Below are 9,910 nucleotides of genomic sequence, written 5' to 3' on the forward strand. Positions count from 1 at the left end.
GGGCTCTGTTTCTCTAACTGGGGTTACTGGGCTGACTGGATTGGTTAGGCTTCCCTCCGCTTGACTGCACTGTCCCACTTCTGTAACCTGGCTTGCTTGCATTAGCTAGACCCCCTGAACATCCCTTTTGCAGTCTTCAGGTTTATAAGGAGTGCCCTTGTAATTGTTCAGGGGTGATCAGGAGAACAGCTTTATGTTCTGGTCATCCTCCACTGGTATGCTTCAATAAAAGGCTTGATTCAATTAAACCTGAGTGATCTGAAAATCAGTTTATGAAACCCTGGGATGAAGCTTTAACTATAACAGTTCCAGTTTTTAAAACAAATGCTTCCAATTTTTTTTCCCATTTAGAATGATGTTGGCCTTGCATTTAGCACATATAGCTTCACAACATTGACTAATGTTTCTATTATCCCTAGTTTTTCTAGTGTTTGAGTATGAATGGAACTGAATCTTGTCAAATGCTTTTTCTGCACCTAGTGAGACAATCATGTGGTTCTTCTGTTTAGGTCTCTTGATGTGCTAAATTAAATTTATTGATTTCCGTATGTTCAACCAACCTTGCATCCCTTGAATGAAACCCACTTGATCATGGTGCACTATCTTTTTAATATGTGTTTGCATGCAATTTGCCAGAATTTACTTTTTTTGTGTATGTGTTGATTGAACCCAGGGCCTTGTGCATGCTTGGCAAGAACTCTACCAACTGAGCTATATCTCCAGCCCGATTTGCCAGAATTTAATTGACAATTTTTGCATCTATGTTCATGAGAAATATTGGTCTGAACTTTCTTTCCTTGATGTGTCTTTGTCTGGTTTTGCTATCAGGGTGATGACAGCTTCATAGTGTGAGTTCTGTTTTGAAGGTCTGGAAAAACTTGGCAAAGACTCCATTTGGTCCTGTGATTTTCTTCGTTGGTAAGCTTTTGATAACATCTTCAATTTCATTGCTTGAAATTGAACTGCTTAAATTTTCTATGTCTTCCTGGTTTAACATGGGTATTTTTGATTGATGTATGCATGGTGGGATGATCAAATCAAGTAAATTAGCATATCTGTCATCACTGTTTCCTTGTGGTGAGAACACTTTATGTCCATTTAGCTATTTTAAAATATACATTATTATTGACTACTGTCACTATGCTGTGACATACAACACCCGAAATTTATAATCTGATCTAATCGTGAAACTGAAACTTTGTACCTGTAATTGTATGATTTTTATTGCTTACTAATATCCACACCCTAAGATAATAGTAAACCATTTGACATTGATACAGGCTGATGTGCTCACAAACAGAAAGTTAATGCATTTTACACAGTTAAGCTACAAAGGTTAGTTAAGAACTCATAGGACTTTTCCAACTAACCAGGTGGAGAGATCACCATAATAGGTGAGTAGGAAAACTATGGAGACTTTGTCATTCTCTATCTATCTCTAGTTCTGCCAGCCATCAGAGCATATGAGAATGAAAAGAAATTAGAAAGATTATGTCTCTGCCAAGGTCTTCTCTCAAGTAAGAGAAACAGAAAAAAGGGGGAAAGTTTAGAAGAAAAGCATGGGAAAGCAATCATGAAGCAACAGCCTGTCTTCTAACAAGGAAAGGCTGATCTTGAGTATGACACAGCTTGAAGATAAAGTATTTTCCTAAGATCCAACCGGTAGTAGTATCCAGAGCTCTCTGGGAAGCGAGCATCCAAAGTCACTCTGGTAACATCTAGTTGGAGAGAGAGAAAATATGCCAAGAAATCCTGTTTATAGCTGATAATGTTTCTTTGCCTTGTATTAGGTTTGACACTGTCCAGGTGGAAAATGTACAAATGTGCCACAGGATTTCAGAATATGGCAGACATCAGAGTTGTCTAGAATTGTTCTGAAAAGCTTTCTGGAAAGAGGAGTTCTAACTTCAGGACACAACATTGAGTTTGGATTGGTTCAGGAGCAGCCCAGTCCAGGTAAGCAGCAGGATCTCATAAAGCCATAAAAGCAAGATTTTTTTTTTAAATTTGTGTTTTTAATATATGTATAAGTATATAAAATGCCTTAAATGTATATTTTTAATTCACATAAATAATTGTTGATAAACATTTATCATGCTTGTTACTTTCTTCACATGGCACTTGAGAGCAACACACCATATTATATGTAAACATAGAGAATTGCTTCTAAATTCTGGGGACTGTCTCTCAATACACATCCAGCACATCTTTCTTTACCACTTTATTGTAGCACATATTAATTCCCAACAACTACTCACAAAAATATTCAATCAAAGAAAATAAAATGTTGTGCATGTTTTTTATGGACCTGAAAAATATTCTGTGATTTCTTAAAGGAAACAAGACAAAGGTGCCTAACATGGCCACTTCTAATCATATTTGTTTTGGATGTGTGTTGATATGAAGGAACTATACAAATATAAAAAATAAAAATAGTACTTGTATTTCTATATATCAGCCACATAGGTTTTTTAGAAAATGAAATGAAAATACTCAACAGATAATGAATGTACAAAAACACATATATGTTCATAATATATCTTTATACATATATATTACAAATATGTTTCCAAAAATAACAGAATAGTCTTTAGCTTCCTTTTAAAAACAATTTAAAAACTGAAATTTTTTATTTTTACTCCTTATGGAGCATCAATGAGCTGCCAAGACAGTGCAAGCTTGAGAAAGTAAGAGACAGGCAAAGAGTAATTTACAAAAATAAAAGAAAAATGGAGTAAAATATTCAAACTGCTGATGCTCCCCTTCTCTACCAACAAAATTAAAAACAAAAACACTTTAAAATATAGATTTATACTCAGCAAAGTATCCCTCAAATATAGCAATAAAATAAAAGGAAAATTTTCAATTTTTAATTTTCAAAATTTGTCACTAGAAGATCTAGACTTACAGAATAACAAAGACAATTCCTCAAGCAGAAGAAAAATGCCTCCAAATGACAGGTATGACGGGTAGAATGAAAGGAAGGGCCATTAAGTATAAAAATCTAAATGAATATATATTAAAGAAAGTAGAGTATATTTGCTACAATTCCTGTTTCTAGATGTAAACACCTGACAATACAAATGACAAAATGGTGATGAAAGTAAATGCCAATGGAGCATAATTTTGTAAGTTTCTTTATTTGTAGGAAAAATTAAAAGTCATATTTAGATATCATTAAGTCAAAGACAGAGGCTGAAATTTCTAATATAAAACAAATGACTAAAGCATTTGTAAACCTGACAACCCACTGAGAGGAAGAAAGTATAGTTATGAATTTTTAATTGATGCAAAAAGAGACAAAAAAGAAGAAAAATGGAAAACACAATAAGTAGAACTTACAAATAGAAATAAAATAGTGAGATAAAATTACAATGAAAGTCTTAAATGCTTGGCAAGTTGCTCATCTAAGACAAACATTTCCCATGTAACAAATTATACTCTGGAAAAAATATGTTTAAAATAATTACTTGAAAGCACTAAAAAAAGGTCAAAAACTACAAACAATGGAAGGCATCTGGTCCTTGAAAGAAGGAAATCATGCCTGGTGGAAGCTAGACTTTAAGGGCCTTTGCCAGCCAAGGAGCCTCAGTGTCATTATCTAGGACAATTTGAATTCAAGCAGAGAACTGCAGACTTGCAACCCAGGCATCATGATAGAGTTCAGAATAGAGAGTGGCTGTGGATTCAGCAGGAAGGAGAAAGCCACAGAGAGAAAGAACCCCCAGATCCAAATAAAATCCACTCAAATCCTTGACTGAGCCCTGAGCTGCATAGGCACAAGGGAGACTCCACAGAGCCTAGCAGAAAGCTGCAGCTAGGAAGCCTGAAATGACTGAGTAGGGCTCTCGTCTGTTGCTAAACAGGGAAACAGTTTGTACTTGGAGGTCCATAGAGTACTTGGTAGAAAGCCCAGGCTTCTCAAGATCCACTGAAGATCATCAAACCAAGAATTCTCAAGTTGAAAGAGAGCTTTAAAACATGTTTACAATCAGGAATACTCAATATTGTTGGTAGAACATCTCTTCCCAAATATATCTACAGATAAGGATAAATAACATCAAACTGGCTTTTGGTAGGTAAACATCTACTTATCATGTGAATCAGTCATTCCACTCTTGGATATTTACCAAAAGGAAATGAAAATCTGTCTGTAATATAGAGAACTATATGTGAACATTCATAGCAGTTTATTCACAAAACCCCAAACAGGAAATAAATGTTCACAAAATGATAAAAAGACACAAATGTTATGGTACATTCATAAAATGGAATACTATTAAAAAATGAAAAGAATCAGAGGAGCAACAAGTGCACCAACACAGATGAATCCTCAAAAATAGACACTGACTCTAAGGAGACAGATAAAAAAGTACATTCTACATAATTCCATTTACATGTAACCCCAGAAAAACAAATCTCATTTGTAGCACTGGAAACCAGGTCTGTGATTGCCAGGGACCAAGAAGTGGAGTAGTCTAATGGAGGAGGACATCAGCGTGGTAAATTGACTGTTAAATGGAACTTTGTGGGGGCAATGGTAACATTAGGTATGTACTTTTTTCAACACTCACTAAATTGTCCACTCAAAATGCATGTATTTTTATGCAGGTAAACTCTTGCTCAGTGACATTTGTTTTGTTTTAACCAAAGCCAATTGTAAGCATATGTTGAAAGGCCCATAGCCAGAAGCAATAGTGATGATAGAAGGAGGTCCACCAATAGAAGACATACATCTAGGCAGATTGTAAATAGGCTGTACCACTGTACGGAGGGAAAAGAAAAAGAAAAAGAAATGACAGTGACAAACAAGAAAACAAGATAGGTTCATTTCTCTCTATTAGGACTATGCAGGCAGGTTCAGCCCATAGAGGTCATCCAGGAAGCCAGGTATTCTGGAAGCTCTGCCATCCTCTGCTTGGTCTCAATCTGAGGTTGGGTTACCCTCAGATGGGTCCATGGATAGAATTTAAGAAGTTTATGATCTCAAATGGGAAAAAATAGATCTTTATTGTCACTAGCCTCTAAATGAAGTTTATCATTCTCAGTTATGAATACTGACACCAAATCACAGGAGTTTTAGCAATACATGTAGCATATGACACAATTATTAAAGAATTTAGAAATATCATCCATATATATCACAGCTTTGGAATTACTGTACCTGTAAGCCTGCTGCTAAGTTTTGTATTTTTATGTGTTAATAAAGAATGGTTATAAGAGCTCGTAACAAATGGAGTTACTTAAAATGTTGATTATTATATCTCAATGTAATAGGGTTTGTTATGACCTCATATGTTGCATGATACATATTATAAAACTTTAGGAGATAGTCAAAGGCTTCACAGGATGACCAAAGGTGCCCATGTTACAAAGAAGTTTTGGGAACCCCCTGTTCCAGGATGTTGTCATTATGCCCACTGTCAACGTGAGGCTGGTGGCATGCCAAGGTTGCAGCAGGTAGGAAGAGGAAGAGCCTGGAGAAAATAAGTTAAGTGTTGCCTCTGTTTATAATTCCACTGCAGAGACAGCAATCCCAGGGCCAAACCTGAACACCACAGCAGCTGGGAAATGTTGTTCAACTGTGTTGTCACATGTCCAGCAATAGAAGGGTCGACACTTGCCACCTCTGCACATTTACTGATCAGTGTCAGAGGATGATTGAATGTGAGCAAAGGAGACAAATGAGGCAGAGAGTGCCCAGGGTTCTGAATGCAGATGCCACTCACAAACATCGTAGAAGAGGAAGAGAATTCCAGAAAGGGAAAATATACTTTTTTTTCTTTTAAACATTTTATTCGTGCATTACATGCATAATAGTAGAAACTGTTGTTACATATGTGAACATGCGCAAAGTAGAAAGATATGATTTGGTCATTCACATTCCCCAAAACCTCCTCTTGCCCTTCCTTCCTTCCTCTCCTTGGTTCCTTTCCTATACCATAGTGATCTCTCTTCTATTTCCATGAGATTTCCCTCTTTTCCCCTTTTACTCTCTAGCTTGTACATATTATTTTACTTTTTAAAATTTGTTATTTATATATATAAATAACAATTTTTATATATATATATATATATATATATATATATATATATAAATTCTTGTGATTGTTCATGATGTAGATTTTCACCGGTCGTGTATTCATATATGAACATAGGAAAGTTATATCCAATTCATTCTACTGTCTGTTCTATTTCCATGTCCATGACCACTGACTTTCTGAGTTGAATTTATTTTCCTTCACAAATTCCATTCAATTTTCTGCAAAAGAAAAAATTTCTTCTTTTTTAAAAAATATTTATTTTTTTAGTTGGACACTATATCATCTTTATTTTATTTATTTATTTTTATGTGTTGCTGAGGTTTGAACCCAGGGCCTCACACATGGTAGGCAAGTGCTCTACCACTGAGCCACAACCCCAGCCCCAAATTTCTTCTTTTTATGAGTGAATAAAACCCCATTGTGTATATATACCACATATTCTTTACTCATTCATCCAGTAATGGACATCAAGACTGATTCCATAATTTGACTCTTGTGAATTGTGCTGCTATAAACGTGGGTGTGCATGTATGGCTACAGTATGCTGAATTTCATTCTTTAGGATAAATATAAAAAGATGGTAGAGCTGGATCACAGTGGTTCCCTCCCTAGTCTTTGGAGGACCCTATTTACTGATTTCCATAGTGGTTGTACAAATTTACAATCTCACCAACAGTACAAACTGTTGCTGTTTCCAAAGTCCTCTCTAGCGTATATTATTATTTGTATTCTTGATGACTGCCATTCAAACGGGAGTGATAAAAATCAGAGTAGTTTTGATTTGCATTTCTCTAATTTCCAAAGATATAGAACATTATTTCATGTTTGCTGGACATTTTATTTCTTTTTTCTTTTTTCTTTTTTTATTTGTTGTTTTTAGATATACATGACAGTAGAGTGTATTTTGATATACATATATGGAGTACAACCAGTTTTGATCCCATTCTTACAGTTTACATGATGTGGAGTTATACTAGTCATATATGCATTATGAGCATTGGAAATTTATGTCATATTTATCATACTATCTTTCATATCCACATCCTCCCTTACTTATCTTTATTCCCCTTTGCCTAATCCACTGAACTTCAATATTTCTTCTCCCTATCCTCCCTTGTTATGAGATACCATCCTCATATCAGAGATAACTTATGGTTTTGAGTTTTGGGGATTGGCTTATTTTACTTAGATGATATTCTCCAGTTCCATTCACTTACCAGAAAATGCTATAATTTCATTCTTCTTTAAGGCTGAGTAATATTCCATTGTGTATGTACCACACTTTCTTTATGCATTTTTCTATTGAAGGGTACCTAAGTTGGTTCCATAAGCGTGGCTATTGTGAATTCAGCTGCTATAAACATTGATGTGGCTTCATCACTGTAGTATCCTGATTTTTAGTCATTTGGTTTTAAGACTAGGAGTGGGATAACTGGGTTAAATGGAGGTTTCATTCCAAGTTCTCCAAGGAATCTCCATACTGATTTCCAGAGTATTGCACCAATTTGCAGTCCCACAAGCAATGTGTGAGTGAACCTTTTCTCAAACATCCTCCCAAAAACTTATTATGATTTATATTCTTGATAATTTCCTTATTTCATTTTTAGAGAAGCATCTTTTAGTTTATTTTTTCATTTATTTAATAGGTTATTTGGTTTAGGAGTTGTTAGAATTCTATATATGTTCTGAATATTAACCCTCTGCCAAAAGAGTAATTGGCAAAGATTCTCTCCAATTCTATAGTTTCTCTCTTCATCCTCTTAATTGCTTCCTTTCTTGTACAGAAACTTTAATTCAATGTCATCCAATCTATTAAATCTTAGTATTATTTCCTGAGACTTAGGGGCCCTAATGAAGTTCTTGCCTATGCCTACATGTTGATGTGTTACCATACATTTTCTTGGAGCAGTTTCTAAGTTTCTGATCTAATTTTGAAGTCTCTGATCCATTGAGTTGGCTTTATTGCAGGGTGAGAGGTATGTATCTAGTCTCATTCTTCTACATATAGATAACCAGTTTTCTCAGTGCCATATATCAAAAACATATTTTGGGGGCACCTTGGTCAGGGATAAGCTGACTGTGTCTATGTGGCTTTCTCTCTGTCTTCTATTCTGTTTCATTGATCTATTTCTGCTTTTATGCCAGTACCATGCAGTTTTTGTTACTATAGTTCTGCTGTGTAATTTGTAGTCAGGTATTGGGATACCACCAGTCACTTTTTTTCTTTAGATGGGCTTTAGCTATTCTGGGTATTTAATTCTTACAAAAGAATTTTAGGACTTTTTTCTAGGCCTGTGAAGAATGTCTTTGATATTTTGATAGGATTGCATTGTATCTGTATATTGATTTTGGTAATATGGCCATTTTACCAATATTAATAATTCTTATCCATGAATATGGGGGGTCTTTCCATCTTCTAGTATCTTTTCAATTTTTTTCTTCACTGTTCTGTAATTTTGCTCATAGAAGTCTTTTACCTGCTTGGTTAGATTTATTCCTAGTGTTTAATTTGTTTGTTTGGAGACTATTGTGAATGGAATTGTTTTCTTGATTTCTAATTTCACCAGATTCATTATTGGTATGTAAAAAAGCTCTTGATTTTTGTATGTTGATTTTTTATTCTGAAAATTTGCTTAATATATTAGAAGTCTTTTGAGCTTCTAAGTATAAGATCATGCCATCAGCCAAAGAAATAATTTGACTTCTTCCTTCTTTTATTATTCTGCCTTATTTCCCTGGCTTCTTTTTTCTTTTTCTTTTCTTTTTCTTTCTCTCTCTCTCTCTCTCTCTCTCTCTCTCTCTCTCTCTCTCTCTCTCTCTCTCTCCTATCTCTATCTTCTCTATCTCTATCTATCTGTATCTATCTTGGCACTGGGGATTAATCCCACATGTGCTCAACCCAATCCCCATCTTTTTTTTAGTTTTGATTTTTAATATATTTTCTTTAGAGATAGGACCTTTCTAAGGTCCTAAGTATCTTCCTACATTGCTAAGTCTGCCTTTGAATTCATGATCCTCCTGCCTCAGCCTCCAGAAGCATGGGATTACAGCATCACCACTGTGAACAGCAAAAAATTCAATATTATTTACAATAGGAGTAGTGAAAATGGACATCCTTCTATTGTTCCTCATTTTACAGAAAATAATTTCAGGTTTTCCCAATTTAATATGATGTTAGCTTTGGATTTATTTTATAAACTGGTTTTAATGTATAGGTAACTTCTTTCTATACCTTGTTCTTTCAGTGTTGCTGTTATGAATCAGTACAAAATTTTGTAAAAGGTATTCCCTGAATTTATTAAGATGACTGATTTTTGTCTTTAATTCAATCTATGTGGTTCATTTCATTTATTGATTTATGTATGTTGAAGCATCTTGGAATCCCTGGAATGAAACAAAACTGGTCATTTTGCACAGTCCTCTTAATGTGTTCTTGAATATGATTTTCTAAAAAAAAATTTAAGGACTTCTGCATCTATGTTCATCAGGAATATTGGTCAATGTTTTTTTTTCCTTCATGTTCCTTATCTGGTTTTGGTATCAGGATGACACGGGATTTATAGAATGAATTTGGAAATGTTCCAGACCTTTCTTTTTCATGGGATAATTTCAGAAACATGGGCATTAAAGTTCTTTAAAGATCTGTCAGAATGCAGCTGAAAATCCATCTGGTCCTGGTATTTGCTTTGTTGCAAGTTTTTTATTACTGATTCTGTCTCATTGCTTAATGTTGGTCTGCTTAGTTTGTCTACATCCTCTCAGTTCAATTTGTATTTTCTTCTAATTTTGCCATTTATTAGAATGTAAGTTTTCAAAAGGGTCCCTAATGATCACCTGGATTTCTATGCTGTCTGAAGTCTTTTCTC

Source organism: Callospermophilus lateralis, chromosome 2 (genome assembly GCF_048772815.1).
Source record: "Callospermophilus lateralis isolate mCalLat2 chromosome 2, mCalLat2.hap1, whole genome shotgun sequence".
Taxonomy (NCBI): Eukaryota; Metazoa; Chordata; class Mammalia; order Rodentia; family Sciuridae; genus Callospermophilus; species Callospermophilus lateralis.